This window comes from Cetorhinus maximus, chromosome 19, assembly GCF_964194155.1.
Source record: "Cetorhinus maximus chromosome 19, sCetMax3.hap1.1, whole genome shotgun sequence".
NCBI classification, from domain to species: Eukaryota; Metazoa; Chordata; class Chondrichthyes; order Lamniformes; family Cetorhinidae; genus Cetorhinus; species Cetorhinus maximus.
Genome location: NC_135897.1, coordinates 9,329,878 through 9,350,695, shown reverse-complemented (window position 1 = coordinate 9,350,695; position 20,818 = coordinate 9,329,878).

The following is a 20,818-nucleotide window of genomic DNA, read 5'->3' as shown; positions in this document are numbered from 1 at the left end:
CCTCGCTATCGCTGGCCATGTAGCAGTCACTGCTGGAGGTGCTCACAGCCCTTTGCAATCTCAGCATCCTGGTTAGGACCAGTATCCCCCATGTTGCAGGCTGACAGGGCAGCCATGCAGCGCACTCATCTCTGGCCATCCGAGGGGTGACCAGCACTCTCCGGGAAGCATTAAGGGGCGGTCACACAGGGCCAGGAAAGGTGCTAAGTACAGCCATGATAACCACGTCTCTCTCTCTTTCATGCTGCAGGATCATGGATCCTGGTGACCTAGCGGTTTGCCTGATGGCCTACAGAGACTGTGGAAGACGGGGGAGAGAGTGACTGAGGCTCCTGGCCGCACAAAAGCAGGAGCAGCAACCTCATGAAGAAGGGGCAGCAGGGGCTCCCACACACACAGCCCAGGAGTGACAGTGAGCCGTGGCTGGTCAGTGCCTAGCGACACCCAGGGTCTATATTCGCCGCCTGCCATTCCTGCAGATGACTGAGAACCAGTGTCGCTGACGACTGCGCATGTCTAGGGACCTGGTGGCTCACATCTGCCATTTACTGTAGGACTTGGCGCCAAGGGGACATGGAGGGCACCCACTGCCAGTGCCTGTGAAAGTGACCACAACGCTGAGTTTCTATGCCAGTGGCTCCTTTCAGGGCTCCACAGGGGCCTCTGTGGGATTCACAATCTGCCACCCACAAATGCATCCATGAGGTCACAGATGCCATCTTCTCCATGGTACACAACTTTGTGCATTTTGCCTGGGACCGGGACAGCCAGGATGCAAGGGCCATTGGATTCGCCCTGATCTCGGGATTCCCACAGGTGCAGGGTGCGATTGACTGCACACATGTGGCGCTCAGGTCTCCATCGCTACACTTGGTGGACTTCATCAACCACAAGGGCTTCCACTCACTGAATGTGCAGCTGGTGTGTGACCACCAGAAACGCATCCTGCAGGTGTGCGCATGGTTTCCAGGGAGTGTGTATGACGCCTACATTCTGGGTCACTCGCAGATCCCTGAAGTCTTCCAGAATCCACAGAGGCTGCAGGGTTGGCTCCTTGGGGACAAGGGCTACCCACAGAGGCCGTGGCTGATGACACCCGTGCAGTGGCCTCAGACTGCAGCAGAGTGACGCTATAATGAGGCTCATTCTGCAGCTCACAACTTGGTGAAGCAGACCATCGGGATGCTGAAGATGTGTTTCCGGTGCCTGGATCGGTCTGGTGGAGCCCTGCAATACAGTCCACAGAGGGTGTCATCGTCATCGTCATCGTCTGCTGCACCCTTTACAACCTGGCGCTGCAACGGGGAGAGGAGCTGGCTGAGGAGGAGCCTGATGGAGGAGCTGGAGGTCTCCTCCGATGAGGAGGACACTGACAGGGATGAGGGTGAAAGGGTCCTCAGCGGTGACAATGATGGGGATGAGGCTCTCGCACTGGCCAGACGAGGCGGGCGCTCAGGAGGCCCTCAGAGCTGCCAGATTTGTGGAGGATGATGATGACATGCAGTGAGGTGCCCCATAGATCCTCACATCGCAGTTGTGAATGTTTGACTCCAGTCTGGCTTATCTCAGCGCCAATTCCCTCTGTGAGTATGCTCCTGTCATGGGGATGCAGTGGAGGTTCTAATAGCCGCTCGATCGCAGGAGGATGATGACAACATGCAGTGAGGACACTCCACAGATCTTCACAGAGCTTCTGAGAATGTCTGGCCGAGGGCAGCTCGCTTGCGCTCCATGATCAGGGCATCTCATAGCGACACAGCCATGAAACTTTAGACACATCTGATGTTGTGTCCGCCTTCAGCACCTCAGCCCTTCAGGAGCTGGTGCACAGCATCACTGGTCACAGATGCTGGTGTGATGGGGGCCAGCCCCACCTTAAAGGTGCTGAGAGCACACAGAGAGAATGAGGGAACTCTGTGACACCTGCCCACTACATTCTGGCAGCAATGACCAGCACCATCGAGGTGCAGGCATCAGTAATGTGTCCAGTGAGTGTGAGGCTGGACCATCACTGTGGTCTGAAGGCTGCACAGACACAGGGAAGAGGCCCTGGACTGAGACACCTGCCTTTATCTTGTGCAGAAAGGTTTCACATCTGAGTGACATGAACACTGCTCATCAGAACAAGGAACCACAGGCAGGGAGACATTCTTAGGAGTTTATTGACAATAGTGAACAGTATGTACAAGTGATCAACACCCGTGCCCAGGCTGTGCAACTACTTTAAACTAACTTTCCTAACCCTGCCGCTACGTCTTGGTGCTCCCCGGACATCCACAGCAGAGGTGGGGGCAGCCTGCTGACTGTGACGCCCTGTCTGTGATGACTTTGGCGGGTGTCCTCTGGTGGGCTGAGACCTGGAGGGCCCTGGCCTGCTTTCAGGATCCTGCTGTGTGGCAGTGGCAGCCTCCTCGGCCTGTGGAGCTGGAGCTGTGGAGGTCACAGGAAGAGGGGATTCAGATGGGCCGGTCACTCCCAGAGTCACCTGGGTGGATGGCCCCGGAGTGTAGACCTGCTGATCCTCCTCCCTCTGGGTGCCCGAGGGCCCCTGGCTGACTCCATGAGGGGAAGGGGTAACTGGAGTGAGATCGAGCTGCCCAGAACCCCTCTCACGTACACACTGTTGTAGGCCAAATATGGCATCAGCGATGGAGTTAAGCATACGCAGCATTGCAGGAGCGACGTCCTGGACCAAGGTCTCCATGGCGGCCACCATCCTGCCAGGGTTGACCTCAGTGCGTTGTAATGCCGGCGCTATCACCTCAGCCTGAAGACAGATGGACTCCTCCATTGTGCCTTGTAATCTGAGGAGTGCAGTGGACATCCCTTCCTGATGTTCCTGAGTTTGCCTTTGCAGCTCCAGCAACTGTGATATGACCGAGTCCAGAGGCTCCTCATCTGACTCGGACTCAGCAACGTTCTGGCCTCCAGCAGTCCTCCAAGTGCCGGGGACCTGGGAAGTCCCTGTCTCCGCCTGCTGTGGATCAGAAAGTGCAATGTGCTCACCAGATTGTGATCCTGAGGCTACTCTAAAGCTAGGTCCCACCGAGGTGTGTGTCTCTGGAGGTGGAGGGTGTGGATGAGGCTGTGATGGGACTTCAGGGAGGGTGTCTTCAGATTCCTCTTCAGAGGTTTCTTCGGTCTTGATTGGAGGCTCTGGGTCATGGACTCTGTCGGCTGTTTGGCAGATGTGCCTGTGAAAGCAAGGGGAGATAATTAGTGCGAAACAGGACACATCACTCACAGCATGGTTATCTGATGGATGTTGTACTGCTGGATCCTCACTTGGTAGAGCAGCACCGACCTCACCGTCAGCACAGGACCGGTCCCGGTCATCGCCGGCCAGCTGGATGGCTGTGTTTTTGAATTCAGTGAGAATTTTGATTTCCAGCATCCCTCCACCTGTCTGTGACCTTTCCCTCCTGTTGTGAGCCAGTTTGTCCTGCATGGATAGAGATGGGGAGAGTGTATCAGGACTCCTGCCGGGCCAGATGCTAAGTATGCCTGGCCTGTGTGGGTGGTGAGTGGTCCCATGGGATGAGGACAATGACGGTGTGTGTGAGAGAGTGAATGGTGATGTCCCTTGAACTGGCAGTGAGTGAGGGCCCTGTGGGTGTGTGATGGGTTTGTGAGTGGGAGTGATGAGTGACTTACCCTGGCGGAATGGAGGAGATCATTCATCCTTTTTCGGCACTGGGTGGCTGTCCTCCTCTGCAGGGCATTCACACTGACCACCGCTACCCCCGCCTCCCAAGCCGGGTTGGTGACATTGCTGCCCATCCTGTGGCCAGAGAGGGGGTAGAGCACATCCCGTTGGGCCTCCACGGCATCCAGCAGTCGCTTGAGGGACCTGTTGTTGAAGTTGGGGGGAGGCTGCAGTCTTTTTGCCTCTGCTGGCCATGTCTCCTGGACAGCGGTGATGAGCTGGTGGTGATGAGCGCTTTGCTGGCGGCTGCCTTTTAAAGATGGCGGCCGGTGTGATGCAACAGCGGGGCGATGGCGAGCGGGCGAATGAGAGCCTGCCCGCCATGGAAACGGCATGTTTCCCGGGAATGCATAAATAATGAGGCAGGTTCGGTAAGTTATGGTGGGAAAACCCATCATTTTCGTCGGTGGGTAGGAGTCCATTTCACCCGCCCGCACTTAGTGCGATTCTGGGAAAATTCCACCCAATGGCTGCTTGGAACAACGAGATGCAGGTTTCTCTGTTTCAGCACTATGATTTCGGGTTGCGAAAGTGTCGAATCCTGGTCTTTGTAGGTCTTTAAAGCTGATCCTTTAGCTGCAACTCTTTCAAATTAATTAATTTTTTTTCCCTTTTTGGTGCGAGCTGGAATGCCGTATTTTCAAGCGTCGACTCAGGAATCTGGTTTCTCCGATGGAGTTTTTAAATGGCAATTCCTGATCACTGAACAATTTAAAAGTTTCTCAAGACTTGCTGGAACTTGGGATTTAAAAGTTTGAGCTCACCCTGCTGGATCTACACTCTGGGAATTGGGGATTTCCAGGAGGTTGGATGGAGCCTTCTGCTGCAGTGTGGAATTTTCAATTTCTGCCTTCAGTTTCCAAGCCTTTCTTTGGAGCTTTTCCCTGGTGATTTTCCTCTGTGCGTCTTCTTCTCGAGCTTTCCTTCAGGTCAGAATGCTTCTTCAAATTTTCCTTTAGTCTTGCAGGATTTTAGTTTCACTGCATATTTTGTGATGTTTGGGATTTTTCCATTTTCTGCAAAAATGTAGTATGAAGGTTGTTGGATACCGTTCAATAGGTCTTAATGCAGTCTTTGTAGTCTTAAGTAGATTAACTGTATGTGTGTATTTACTACAAGAACTATGTATGTATCTACAGTAAAGGGTTCAAGCTGGGAACTGTCTCCATGCTTGCTTGTACACACAGCTCTGTCCAGCACTGGACTGACCCCTAGTTGTGGGTCATGTGCTCTCTTACATCACTGTGTGGGCGGTACTGTACTCAATCCACGTTAACCCTATATATGCCAGACCCTTATACTACATACGCTACATGGAAGTGCCACACTTCCTTCCTGTCACAGTTTCCTTGTCACAGTTTGGTATAATACCCAGTTGTTATAAAATTGCGGGATAGATCTTCAGCTGCTAGCCAGACGTGAAACTGGCATGGAGCATTTTCAATTCCACCAGTAACAGCTTTAAACCCAGTGCCGGGGTTAAATAAGCCCTCCCCATCTGCTCTGACTCGCGGTGAGCACTGCTGGCACACCCCTAAAAGGACCGTGGATATTGGAAACCCTGAACCAAATGGAAACAGGTCAGCAATAATGCACGCAGGCCAATTAGTACCTGATCATCCCCTCGTATCACAGCATTGCCATCCACTCAAAACATAGTAGGTATGTGGTGCTTTCAGGAAGGTACAGTGCAAATCACCAAGCCCAGGTGGGATGGTCTTCACAGTGAGGGGCATGACTGGGTCTCCCGCTACAGTCTTAGCTAGCTAGTGATTTTCTTACTGTTTGCCAGTGACATATCAGTGTAGCTTTGCCATTGTTACTGGGGGACGTTTATTGCATGTGGGATCTTGCTGTGCACAATTTGACAGCCATGTTTCCCCGGGTTGCAGTGGTGGCTACGCTTCAGGAGTACCTCATAAACTGAAAAATGTCTTGATATACCCTGAGCTGTACAAATGTAAATTCTTCTACTCAAGTCAACAATCAGATAATCCTGTGTTTGGGGTGGGGGAATTGCTGGTGTTTACATCTTGTCTTTAAATTCAAGGTTAAACCAGTGACAGCAGGCAAACAGAGGAGCAAACACTGTGAGGCAGAGGGAAACCAATGAAAGTTGATGTGAAGAAACTGGCTACTCAGAGCGAGAGACACTCACACAAGCTGACAGAAAATAACCCGGAGTTGACACTTGTGATCGAGGCTTCGTGGTCTCTGTTCGTGATTAGGCTTTCAAGTGAAACTCGTCTGGACAGTTTCAATGAAATCCCCGGTTATAATATGAAGTCACCCTCACTCGGGCTGAACATTTCTGCGTTAGCAGAATTAACTGCACCTATAGTGGCCCAAAAAGTGATTTGGTGCCCCAGCTATCAGTCCCATGGCATCACGCAGGTACTGCTGCTCATTTCACACTGAAACTAAACATGCCGAGCGTCACATCATGTCTCCATGATTTTACAATGGAGACAGTAAATCACTGGGGTTAATGGCCCAGGATTGCATCAGGTGGTACACAGGCACCCAAGGATCCAAAATGGCAGACAGAAGTGCATTGACTGCCATATTAGGTCATGACAATTAAGGGCATCTTTTACCCAATGCCTGAAGTAGGAACTCTGGTCTTTGTATAGGTAGATAAGTGGCTTATTATTTGCTTGTCTCCCCCCTCCCTCCACCGTTTAAAGACTAATCTGCTCCCCTAGCCAGGTACTCAGCCTCCTCTCCTGCACTTAGGAAAACTATCCCAGAAATCACCTAACAGACCCCAGCCTGATGCCTTGAGGGGAAGGAGCACCTGGAGGGATGTCGAGGTGTCCCATTTCCCTCTCACATTGCCACTGCAGGAACTCACCCATGGCTCCTGTGATGGAGTGCAGGTCCATTCACATCTCCACGTTCTGCTGGACCAGGGTCTCTGTGGCGTCCACCACCCTCCCCATGGAGATCTTCATACATGCACATGTGGGCATCACTTCATCAGAGAGCAGGCAGACACACTTCTCCGACACATGTGCCACTCTGTTGAGGGCTTCAAACAGCTCTGCGTGATGTTCCCCCTCCTTCTGCTGACTCTCCACGATGAGTTGGGAGGCTGAATCCAGAGGCTCGGCATCTGACTGGGACCTCACAGATGGCTTTTTCCCAGCAGTCCTCCGAGTGCCAGGGAGCTCGGTTGAACCTGCCTCCTCGTGCTGCGGACATGTGTCCGTGCGGTGACCACCAGATTGTGAATCCGATCCTGCTCTAGATCTAGGTCACACCGAGGTGTGTGTCTCTGCGCTGGTGCAGGGTGTGGGTAAGCACTGTGATAGGTCTTCCAGGTTGCTTATTTCCAGCTCTTCAATGGAGGAGGTGTCTTCTTGGCTGGAGATGGGGACGTGGATAGAGCTGAGGGTCTCGCTGGCTGAGGGTGTTGGTCACTTGGCAGAGCTCCCTGTGAATCAAAGTAGAGATAATTAGTGCATGGCAGCAGAGTCAAAAGCAGGAGAGAGAGACACTCACAGCTGCGCTGAGAGAGGGATGATGTGGTGCAGGATCCTTGTGAGGGTGTTCGCTCCAACTTCACCATCACCGCAGGCAGGGTCCACATCCTCACCAGTCAGCGCGATGTCACACTCCACAAAGTGAGTGAGGGGCCTAATGTGGGCCACTTCACCCCTGGTCTGGGACCTCTTCCTGCTGTTGTGAGCCAGCTTCTCCTGCATGAAAACAGAGGGAGAGAGTGTGAGCAGGACACATGGCACTGCGTGGAATGTTTGTGCGGAATCATGGACGGGAATGAGGATGTGAGCTCAAGAGGATATGAGCCTGATGGAGATGTGAGGGTGTGTGTGAAAGTTAGTGGTGTTGTTCCTTGAGGTGTGAGATCCCTGTGGATGTGTGATGGGTTTGTGAGTGTGTGAGTTGAGAGTGATGAAAATAGTGGCTTGCCCTGGCATAATGGATGAGACCATTCATCCTCTTGCGGCACTGGGTGGCTGTCCTCTTTTGCAGGGCATTGGCATTGACCACCACTGCCACCACCTCCCATCTGAATTGGTGGCCTTGCTTGCTGGCCTTCGCCCAGAGCAGGGGTAGAGGACTTTACGGCGAGTCCCCACTGCACCCAGTAGGTGCTCAGGGGAGACATTGCTAAATTTGAGGGCAGCATGTTTCCTTCCTTTGACCATCAGTTCCCAGCAGCTTCCTATCGCTTGAAAAGTGCGAGCTCTTTGCAGGGGTGGCATTTAAATATGACCCCGGTTTACTGAAGGCCAGATGTGATGGCGGAGTGGGCGAGCAACCCCAGCAATGTATGATTGGTGAGGCAGGACTTGGATGATACGGCATGAAAAACCACCAGGACAAAGCACCCGCTTGATTGGCATCCCATCCACAAACATTCACTCCCTCCACCACCGATGCACAGTAGCAGCAGTGTGTACCATCTACAAGGTGCACTGCAGAAACTCACCAAGGCTCCTTAGACAGCACCTTCCAAACCCACAACTGCTACCATCTAGAAGGACAAGGGCTGCAGACACATGAGAACACCACCACCTGGAACTTCCCCTCCAAACCAATTACCATCCTGACTTGGAAATATATCGCCGTTCCTTCACTGTCGCTGGGTCAAAATCCTGGAACTCTCTCCCTAACAGCACTGTGGGTGTACCTACACCACATGGACTGGAGCGGTTCAGGAAGGCGGCTCACCACCACCTCCTCAAGGGCAATTATGGATGGGCAACAAATGTTGGCCCAGCCAGCGAAGCCCACATCCTGTGAATGCATAAAAAAAAACGTGAAAAGGAAAAACAAAAGGCAGGGTAATGTGGAAAGAGTTGGGGAGTGGGACTAATTGGATAGCTCTTTCAGAGCTGGCACAGGTCCGATGGGCCAACTGGCCTCCTTCTACACTGTGTGATTTCATGGTCGAGCTAACAAAGTTGGCCTCAGCACCCGTTGTACTGCGAAGGAAATGTCAGCCGGGTCTCCTGCTCCTGACTTTCGATTCAGAAATCCTCTCTGCAAAACCTAACAAACGCCGGAGGATTTTTCTTTACTGAGAGAGAGAGGTGAGAATGTGAAACTTGCTGCTAAATGGAGTGGTTGAAGCAGATAGCATTGGTGTGCTTACATGGAGATGTCATACATACTTGAGGGAGAAGGCAACGGAGGGATATAGGAGTAGATTGTGCATGGGTAACTAGAGGGAAAGCATAAATCCTGCCATAGACCAGTCAAGCCATATGACTTGATTCTATATGCTGTCGATGTTATGTAATTCCACGTATATATGGTCAGGCGATAGTTATGGGATTGCACTCTGCTGTAATCCCCCTCCTCTTCCCTCCCCTCCCACAGACATCAGCAATGACAGTCCAGGCTTATGCATGAGGAATGCCCCCTCTCGTGAGGTAACAGAGGGAACTTGGCTCTGAAACCACTACTGCCTTCAAGACAGGAGGGTGAATAACGAGAATAGAAGGTTAACAAGGGACAGCCTTGAGATCAAAAAAGTTTAAACTCACACATGTAATCTGTCAAAAAACTTTCATTTTGTTTGTTGAGATATACTGATTTCAAGGAAACATGCCATCATTATTTCAGAGGCATCAGCCACTATTCAGTGTTGTTAGAACCAGACCTTCCAGGACAATGTTTTCTTATAAGATTTAGAAGGACTTTATTATTTGGACAGCTGGAAGCTGACTTGAAATTTTTTTAAATAAAAGTCATAAGTTCACCTTGGAAAGTGGGCCTGAATCTTTTGTTCGGAGACCCGAACACATGCAAAATTGGGTGAAAAGACGTTGGGCGTGCGTCCTGACGTCATTGCGCACGTGGACAATATTGAGGTCGGTGGGTGCACACAGGAGTCAGAACCACACCCGTCAACAATTAAAGGGCCAATTAAGGTCATTAAAAAGCCTATTGACCAGGATTTTACGTTGCCCGTGCGATTTTTAGCTCGTCGCACAGGTAAAGCGGGGGGCGGGGGGTGGAATTCACATTTTAATCATTTCCTCATCCACGGGCGGGATTAAAGGCCCCCAGAGCAGCAGCACTTTCTCTGTCATTCTCAGCTCTTTGCTGTGTGAGTACAGATTTGTCCCAGAGTTTCTTGGCATCTCGTTTGATTGTCAAACCTGCCTTTCAGCATCTCAGGTCCTCATCTTCCCTGGAAGGTTCCCCTCAGTATTGCAGCCCAGCACTCCTTCATTTTCAAGGCACTGCTCCTCTACATCCCAGCTAATGGGGATAGTGTATTCCACTGGTGGAACCTCCTCTGAGGAGGAAGAGAGGGGCAGGAGGGAGAGGAGGCCAGGTGGGCACAGACAGCATCCCACGGACAGACCTTTAAGAGGAGAGGCACAGGCTCAGTTGGTGCAGGGCCAGCAGGGAGGCCAAGGCGGAAGGGCACACTGAAGACACCAATACCCAATGGCTAGAGTGTTCAGGCAGCGCTCCAAATACCTCCAGATGCCTGAGGCCCAGGGCCGCAGGAGACTCCGCCTCCAGGGACACAGTGACAGCAATATCTCACATGATAGGACCGGAAATCAAACTGCGTGGCAGACACCCCATGCCAGTGGCTTTGCAGGTCACAATGGCCCTGACCTTCTCTGCCTCTGTTTCTTTATGGGGCTCAGTGGGGGATGTGTGTGATGTTTCTCAATCAGCTGCACACTTGTGTCAAGCTCGTGACTGATGCTCTCTTTAGACACATCCAGAGATTCATCCACTCCCGGACAGACAGGGTGAGTCTGGCAGAGAGAGCACGAGGCTTCGCTGTGATGGCTGTGTTCCCCTGTGTCCAGGGTGTAATAGACTGCACTCACGTGGACGTCAAGGTCCAGTGGGTGAGCCGGGAGCTTTCGTAAACAGAAAGGGCTTCCACTCAATGAATGTTCAGATTGTCTGTGACCACAGGACACAGAGTTTCCAAGTTTGTGCCCGTTACCCTGGGAGCTCACACGATGCTTACATCTTGCAGCTCTCACAGGTACCAAGGCTGTTCACGGCTCCTGCACGAGTGGATGGATGGATCCCGGGTGACAAGGGCTATCCCTTGAAGAGGTGGCTGATGACCCCACTCCGTCAGTCAAGAACTGAGGCCGAGGAGAGATATAAAACAGGAGTCATGCCTCACCAGGGTGATGGTGGAGAGGACCATCGGGCTGCTAAAGATGTGCTTCAGATGCCTGGACTGGTCAGGGGGAGCAGAGCGTGTCTCCCTCATAGTTGTCGCATGCTGCACCCTGCAGTACCTGGCTCTGGCGAGGGGGGGGCCCACAGGGGCTGAGGAAAGTGAGGCAGCTCCACAGGCCACGGAGGGAGTGATGGCTCAGAGGAAGATCCTGGGGAGGCGCAGGGTGAGGACCTCGAGGCAGAGGACAGGAACCTTCATGGAGGCAGGGACACCAGGGACGCTTTGATCCAGCGAGCGTTCTGCTGGGCAACCAAGACATCGATTCCTCATCAAACCACTGGCACTGCCTCCTTTGCTAACAACCAATAAATGAGAACCCAACCCAGTGCGCCAGCACCACACAACGCTGCACTTTTACAAGTCTGTGCTGCATCTGGCACCTATTCATACCATCCAGACAACTCCGCCCATTTAAGTCAAATAAATGTTTATGTTACTTCACATGAACAAAGAAAGAACAAAACGTCCATCCCGAGACAAGAGCCAAAATAATTAACACAATAATTGTCACCTGTGACATGTCGCAAGGTATCTTCAACTTACGTCTGTGGGTGCTGTGTCTTGGTGCTCCCCCCTCGCTGACAGTGGCCTTGGGGGCAGCTGCTGACTCTGCTGTACTGGTGGCCCTGATGACCTTGGCAGTTGTCCTCAGGCCTCCAGAGCCTGAGCAGGCTCAGCCTGAGAGAGTCCATCCAGCCCCATGGCTGGGCACTCCTCCATCATCGCGGCATCATCAGATGCAGCAGCCACTGGCAGAGGGACGGAGGAGTTGGTGCCCTTGTCCAGAGCGCCCTGAGAGAAGCCCATAGAGACAACAGGCAGCTCACCTGCCAGTGTGAGCTGCGTTTACACCTCCCTGCTCACCATTGATGGACAGGGGCCGAGCAGGGAGACTAGGTGCCTCATCTGTCTCTCACATTAGGAGGTCACTGCCTGTGTGAGAGTTTGCAGGTCCGAGTGCAACCCCAGGAACCCCTGAGTCTGCTCCTGAAGCTGCCTCTCCATGAGAGTCGCCACTCTCACAATGGAGGAGGCTGTGTGCTTAGTGTTAAGGGTCAACATAGAACTCATGCTCCACATGGACTCCTCCATGAGAGAGACTGTGACACGCAGATCCTCATGGATCTCCATTTCTCCCCCGCGCATCCCGCTGGATATCCAACATCTGCCACCTGATGGACGACTCCAGAGGCTCGTCACCTGCCTCAGACGCAGCTTGGTCCTGGTCTCCAGCTGTGCTCCCACTGACGGCTCCCTGGGGCCTCTCTGCCTCCTCATGTAAGTGTGATGTGCCCTCACCTCTGTGCTTTACCCACGGAGCCAAATACCTAATGCCCCCCGACCTGTGAGTATCTGCGCCGGTGCCTGGTTCAGAGAGACGGTGTAATGCTGGTGCAGGTGTGACGCCTTCCTTTGAGCTCAATGGGGGGTCCTCGGGGTCACCGGCGGCTACTGCAGATGATGCATCTGCGGGAGGAAGGCAAAGGATCAGTACATTCAATCATCATAGTCACTATGCATGGTAGGTGGGCTGAGGGGACAGTGGAGACCTGCTGCATGGTGCCATCTGCATTGGAGCTTCAATGGGTCTCTGGCTACGACAGCTCAGTTTCTGATGAGAGGAGCTCGCAATGTTTCCAGTGCCCACCACACACACATCTGTCACCTGCACTCTTACCGTCATCTGAGACCCCTGCCTCACCACAGCCAGAGGAGCCCGGCTGCCTGTGGTGTTCCAGCTCCAGTGCATCGCTTTCCTGCTTTGTGAGGAAGCACAGAGTTGGCACTCCTCCACCCGTTCTGCGGCTCTCCGCAGCGTTCTGACTGCTCTTCCCCTGACAGGGAAAAATAGCCTCATTATTGCGCCATCTCCCTGAAAGGCCTTTCCTGGTTCCCACCCGGGCATTAGGTGGGCTGGGTCACTGTGGCACATCTCACCCCACAATGCACTGAGGCCAGTCGTGCTGACACCCCAGCCTTGGCAGGGCAGGGCTTCAGTGCCAGTTGTCATACACACTCTTAGATCCCCGAAAGTTCTGAGCAACGGGAACCCGGCTAAGGTTCTCTGCACAGGTCCATGTCATTTCTGCATTCACCCTTGCTGACCGTAGCAGATCAGTGACCCTTTTGCGGCACTGAATAACGCGCGGTGCACCACGTCACGCCCACTGACCTGGGTGGTGTCCTCTGTCCGATCCTTCTTGGTCAGGTGGGGTGGCCTTCTCTTGCTGTCCCTGGGCATTAGGATATGCCGCCTGGCACTGACCTCCTCAACCAGCACTCCCAGGCACTCATCTGAGAAACTGGGGCAGAGTGCCCACCCGACTTGCCCTCCCACCTTCCATGACCACCAGGTGCTGAGGCCATGACTGCACACCGGGACATTTCTTGGACAGCTTCTAGACAGCTCCCTCAGCCTCCCCCACAACTGCTGGCAGCCTTCAGGGAGCTGCCTCTTCCGTTTTTTGAACACCCCGCCCGGTCCCCATTGGACCCTGACGCGATCCCAGCCCCGCACATCCGGTGGTCACGTTTCACGCTGGGTGGGCCTTAATTGGCCACCCAGCGTAAGGTTGACTCCGCAGCGTGAACATGGCCGGGAGCAGGGTTTCCATCCGCTTCTGGCCATGCTGACTTCAGGCTCACCCCGAGGGTAGAATTCAGGCTGTGAACAAGCATGCCTTTACCAAGAAATCACCTGACCACTGGCACTTGAGACAGGAGAACTATTTGCCATTTGAACTGCAATCACTTTAATTGATGGGGAAAAACTGCTTTAAAGGCAAAGGCCTGGTGATTTATTGGGAATCACCTGATGGAGGAGTATTATGTTTTGAGCTTGTTATTTTCAACTCAGCTGGGAATGAACTGAGAAAGTGAAGCTGTCCAGCACGCACACTCCTTACTTTGTCTGAAATAGAGTGGTCATCAATGTCCAGCTAGGAATCCTCATCTCAGTGGAACTTGTCTGTTTTTGGAAACCCGAGACGCTGAGACGAGAAGGATCAATCCAGCTCTATTTTCCTCCACACTGAAGCTCTGTTGGTGAGAACCTCCAGGCCTCTACTGGGACTAGTGATCTGTCATTACATGATGGAGCACCAGATCGACAGCATCGAGACCCTGCAAACTTCATCCTTTGTTTTTTAAAGGGCTGGACTTGTGGCTGGGCTGCCGAATCTCCTGGGGCACGTCCTGCTATGGCGGGGTCAGAAACTCCCAGCCATAGTCTTTTCTTCAACCAACCATCTCTGCAGAGACCCTATCTGTTTGTCCTTAGTCTGTTTGTGTGCGTTTGTGTATGTGTGAGTGTGTGCGTATCGGGAATTTTAAGAAGGATAAATAGTTAATCTTCCAGATTAAAATTGTGTGTTAGCCAGTTTTTGCAACTTGTTTTGAAAAAGTTTTGTTTTTACAATAAATCAATCATTCTGAGTTTATTGAAAGAAGCCTGGTTTTTATTCTGGGGTCTAACGGTAGCAAAAGTAAATAATTGGCCATTTTGGTGAGTGAGTAAACTTTTAAACTAATGGCACAACCTATGGAATAGTGGGGCTAGATAAACTGTGCACTCTTCCCATCCTGGTTGTAACAGTGTGGTGGCATGTACAGTTACTCCATTCAGGACATGGGCACCATTTAACATAGAGGCACTGAAGTCAATGATGTTCTTCTGCTCCCTGTTGTTGGCAAGAATCCGACCTTGAGTGCCAACTGCAGGGAACAGGGACAGGGTCATGGCAGGGTCAGAGTGGCAGGTGTAAGGTCACCAGATTGCTTATAGGAGTGTGAAAAACTGACTTGTTTTTTCCCTCCACCCCGAGCCAGGGACACAGGAGCCTAGTTGTGGAGCCCCTTCTACCATCCTGGCTGAGGTCAGTTATCAGCATTGACTGAGCTGACATTCTGAGAGATCTCCCTGGTTCATATGTCAGGCTACATTACCAACTGCGGTTCAGGAGGATCGAGACACAGGGTGCACCATGTAAACACAATACATATAAACATTGAATATGGCGGGGCTGGAAAAGACCAGCTGCGTCAATCCTACTCCACACTCATGATGCCTGGAGCTCTGTGATGAGACACTTTCTAACCACAACCCTGCCGCCCACCGACCTGGCCCTATCTCCCTGCCCCCAGCCATATCATTTCCTGACAGAGGCAAAAAGAGACAAAGCTAAAAGGGAAAGTAAAGCTGCTAAATTTCTCTCGGGTCTCCTCAAGCCAGTCCAGGAGATCACTTGTACCATATATTATCCGTTAATCCACTTGCCTTCTATTTGATACATTCATGGTCCAGTCAAGGACTGGTCAAGAGCCATGGTGAAAGTTAATGCAAAGAGACTGAACCCACCACACCAGCCATCACCATGTTCCAGAAGTTCATTGCTCTCTCAGAACTAAAGAACTGTGTAAAACCCAGTCTATTCCTACATTTTTACAATGTAAACTCATGTCCCTGGTCCTCTCCAATGTATCAAACTGAAATGATCTATCATTAGGCATGTAATGCAGCCCTGTCATTATTTGATCTACCTCTATCAGGTCGCTTTTAAGTCTATATTGCACTGAAGCAAATAGACTAAGCTCTTTAAACCTATCTGCGTTACTAGGGTCTTTAAGCTACACCATATTCCATTTGTTCTAACTTATTTTATTTTCTCATTTTAGAGTGACATATCTCAAAATCAGGTACATTTATTAACCCAAATGACACCGTATATCCCAGACTTTCAACCAGGCATAGAACTGGCAGGTCGGCTGCCACGATACATGCCCGATGCTTATCTTCATTTATTTCAAATTGAAAATCTACACCTGACATTCTAAATAAGCAACTCACGGACCAATCCTATTCCGTGGAACTTTGTAAATGGTCATGCAAAAATGCTTCTTTAAAGAGTTAAAGAATGTTCGCTGCGTGTTAATGAAGACCGTGACAGGCAGGTTAATCGCTTAAATAGGAGCCAAGTGTATAATGAGGCTGAGAATCTGCATAAGTGATGACCTTGCAGTGGGTTGTTGAAGATAAAATGATAGTCGATTAATAAATACAGACCTACCTGAGTGACAGCTCACTGAATGGCTCAGAAGAAGATGGAGTGAGAGTCTTGAGTCCAAGGTTTGTATAAATGATGACTTGGTTACAGTTTTAATATGAGAAATTGTGAAGAGGCAAAATTCTATTGCTGGAATTACACTCACAGAATCATACATCAGCACTGTGCAGAATACTGGGTCTCATCAATCAACAATATAACATTCAAAAAACATAATCACAGTTCATCATGAAGGGACTGAGCTGTTCAGATCTCAGCAACGAAAACAATGTCAGGTTGCAGGTCAATTTAGAAGCACCAAAACTTAAAATAATAGGCAGGAGAAAAGTGATCTCTGGCTGCCGGCCAAGCTCTACCATGAAGCATCTCTCTCAAGCCCACCCCTGCTTCTATGCTGTCAGGCAGCTTGTTCAACATCCAGGCCTTGATGAGATATAATTCTCTAAACATTGGGAAAATCGAAGCCATTCTCTTGTGTTACCAGAACACAAATTCCGTACCCTTGTGATCGATCCAATCCCCTTCCCCTGTCACTGCTCCAGGTTGAACCAGACTGTTGGCAAACTCAGGTGTCCTGTGACGCCCATGCTGAACTTCCACACCCGTAGCCTCACCATCACGAAGCCTGCCTACCTCCACCTCTGTAATATCAGCTCCCTCCAACCCTACCTCAGCACTGAGACCATCAGCCATTCCTTTGTGGCTGAACTGGACCTTAAACTAGAAGACTGGAATGCTCGCCCACTCCTTATAGAACACGCCTGATGATCATCAGGTAGGATCAGTAGCAAGGGGCAGATGATCTGCTCTACCATTTTACAGACCAAGTGGCAAAGGTGAAAGTGACTTCCCATCACTTCAATGCTCTCTGACTGGCCTCCAATCTCTGTAAACTTCGACTTGCCCATCCCTAGCGGCCCTTGAGAAGCTGGTGAGCTGCCTTCTTGAGCCGCTGCAGTCCATGTGGTGTAGGGACACCCACAGTACTGTTAGGAAGGGAGTTCCAGGATTTTGACCCAGGGACAGTGAAGGAACGGCAATATATTTCCAAGTCAGGATGGTGAGTGACTTGGAGGGGAACTTCCAGGTGGTGGTGTTCCCATCTATCTGCTGCCCTTGTCCTTCTAGATGGTAGTGGTTGTGGGTTTGGAAGGTGCTGTCTAAGGAGCCTTCACTGCCTCTCCACTGTTTCTCCATTGCCTCTCCACTGTCTCTCCGCTGCCTCCCCACTGTCTCCACTGCCTCTCCACTGTCTTCCCACGATCTCTCCACTGTTTCTCCACTGCTTCCCTAATGCCTCTCCACTGTCCCTCCACTGTCTCTCCACTGTTTCCCCACTGCTTCTCCACTGCCTCTCCACTGTCCCACCATTGCCTCTCCACAGTTTCTCCATTGCCTCGTCACTGCCTCCCCACTGTCCCTCCACTGTCTCTCCACTGTTTCCCCACTGCCTCGCCTCTGTTTCCCCACTGCCTCTCCACTGTTTCCCCACTGCCTCTCCACTGTTTCCCCACTGCCTCTCCACTGTCTTCCCACTGCCTCTCCACTGTTTCTCCATTGCCTCTCCACTGTCTTCCCACTGCCTCTCCACTGTTTCCCCACTGCCTCTCCACTATCTTCCCACTGCCTCTCCATTGTCTTCCCACTGTCTCTCCACTGCCTCTCCACTGTCCCACCACTGTCTCTCCACTGTTTCGCCACTGCCTCACCACTGCTTTCTCACTGTTTCTCCACTTTCTTCCCACTGTCTCTTCACTGCCTCTCCACTGCTCTCCACCATTTCTCCACTGTTTTTCCATTGCCTCTCCATTGTCCCTCCACTGTCTCTCTGCTGCTTCTCCACTGTCTCTCCACTGTTTTTCCAATGTTTCTCCACTGTTTATCCACTGTCTCACCACTGCCTCCCATTTTAAAAAATATTCCTTAAAACCCAACACTTTAAATCAAACTTTTTGTCACCCCTTCAACCTTTCCTTCTTTGCTGTGTCATCAATTTCTCCTTATGCCACTATGAAGCATTTTGAGAGAGTTTTCAATGTTAAAGGCACTCTAAAAATGCAATTTAGTACTCTTGTACTTGCTGGTGCCATCATTACCCCACAGGTCTAATGATTATTTTAATGCATTCTCCGGTCATACTCCTTCCCCCTGTTACCCCGGTCACACCCCTCTCCCCTGTTACCCCAGTCATACCCCTCTCCCCTGTTACCCCGGTCATACTCCTTCCCCCTTTTACCCCAGTCATACTCCTTCCCCCTGTTACCCCAGTCATACCCCTCTCCCCTGTTACCCCAGTCATATCCCTCTCCCCTGTTACCCCAGTCATACCCCTCTCCCCTGTTACCCCAGTCATACTCCTTCCCCCTGTTACCCTAGTCATACCCCTCTCCCCTGTTACCTCAGTCATACCCCTCTCCCCTGTTACCCCAGTCATACCCCTCTCCCCTGTTACCCCAGTCATACTCCTTCCCCCTGTTACCCTAGTCATACCCCTCTCCCCTGTTACCTCAGTCATACCCCTCTCCCCTGTTACCCCAGTCATACCCCTCTCCCCTGTTACCCCAGTCATACTCCTTCCCCCTGTTACCCCAGTCATACTCCTCTCCCCTGTTACCCCAGTCATACCCCTCTCCCCTGTTACCCCGGTCATACTCCTTCCCCCTGTTACCCCAGTCATACCCCTCTCCCCTGTTACCCCAGTCATACTCCTTCCCCCTGTTACCCCAGTCATACCCCTCTCCCCTGTTACCCCAGTCATACCCCTCTCCCCTGTTACCCCGGTCATACTCCTTCCCCCTGTTACCCCAGTCATACCCCTCTCCCCTGTTACCCCAGTCATACCCCTCTCCCCTGTTACCCTGGTCATACTCCTTACCCCTGTTACCCCAGTCATACCCCTCTCCCCTGTTACCCCAGTCATACCCCTCTCCCCTGTTACCCCAGTCATACCCCTCTCCCCTGTTACCCCGGTCATACTCCTTCCCCCTGTTACTCCAGTCATACCCATTCCGCATGTTACCCTAGTCACACCCCTATCCCCCTTTATCCCAATCATACCCCTCTCTCCTTATTACCCTGGTGATTGCCCTCCCATGCTATTACCCTGGTAATAACCCATTCCCTGGTTACCGTGCTCATACACCTCTCCCCCCCCACCCCCCCCCCCCCCCCCCCCCCACCACCCCACCCCACCCCACTCCCCCAAACCCACCCCGGTTTGCCTGGCCATACTTAAACCCATATTGCCCTGATCGTACCCTTCCCCTACCCTCTCCCCACCTGTCATCCTCATCATACCCCACTCCCCCAGTTATATTGGTCTAACTGCTTCATCAGTTACCCAGCTACTTCGGTCTGACTTATCCTAAGCAAAAAAAATTCCCTACATCCCTTAAAACGGAAATGGGATAAGAAAAGCATGGGGCAGAGGGAAAAGACACATGGAGACATCACTCATGAATATAATCAGGACTTTTTCACACCATGTTTATTCCTCAGTTCACAATCAATTAACAGCACATCTTGATTCGGCCATTCAGAGGGATCTTAATGTCCCACCATTCCAACATTCAGTTGTTGTTTAATTCATTCCTAGGATTTTACCTCCACTGATGTTTCTGGGTTTTTTTGGTGCAGTGATCCCCCTCTCTGAAATAGGTCTTCAGTTTGTGCAGTGGCATTAAATGGGTTGTAGCGAGTTGGCAGCACATTTTACATCTTTTTTGATATGTGGGTGCCTCCAAACTTGAAGAGCTGGAAATAAGCAGCCTGGAAGACCCATCACAGCGCTTACCCACACTGTCCACCAGCGCAGAGACATCTCAGTGGGACCTAGATCTAGAGCAGGCTCGGGTTCACAATCTGGTGGTCACCACACGGACACATGTCCGCAGCACGAGGAGGCAGGTTCAGCCGAGCTCCCTGGCACTTGGAGGACTGCTGGGGAAGAGGCATCTGTGAGGTCCCAGTCAGATGACGAGCCTCTGGAGTTGGCCTTCCAACTCACCCTGGAGAGTCAGCAGAAGGCGGGGGAACATCATGCAGAGCCCTGAACAGAGTGGCACGTGAGACAGAGGAGTGTGTCCACCTCCTGTCTGATAAAGTGGTGCCCACATGTGTGGGTATGGAGGTCTCCATGGGGAGGATAGCGGTTGCCATGGAGACCCTGGTCCAACAGAATGCCAAGGCACATGCAGACCTGCACTCCACTGCGGTAACCATGGGTGAGTTCCTGCAGTGGCAATACAAGAGGGAAACGGGGCACCTTTACATACCCCTAGGTGCTCCTTCCCCTCAGGCATCCGAAGGGAGGAGGAGCAGCAGCTGGACACCCCTGGGTCATCCACTCAGGAATCTCAGAGGCTGTCCGCTCCCTCCAAGTTCTCTTTGCCTGTGACCTCCTCGGCCTCGTCCTCTGTCACCGCAGAGGGGGCAGCCGGCCCACAGGAGAACAGCCAAAGAAAACTGGGCCCCAAGGCCTCAGCTGTCCAGAGAACCCACACCGAAGGCATCAGAGGCAACATGGTCAACAATTGCTCAGGCTGTCTCCACCCCTGCCGCGGATGTCAGGGCAGCACCTAGAAGTTTAAGGTGTTCAAAAGTTAGGAATTTCTGATCACAGTTGGTCACACGGGTGAACACATTTTGTCACTTTATAATCTGGAAATATATTCACTTTCACTGAATAATGTGTAATGGTGTTTATTGGTGTAATGGTTTCAGCTTCATTGACAGGCTTCGTGATTCCTCCCACTGCAGCCCCCCCTCCCCCTCCCCCACCCCCACTAGCAGGTCAGCTGCACCCAGCTGGACCATGAGTGATCCTGGGGGGAGGAGTGTGTGTGTGGCTGG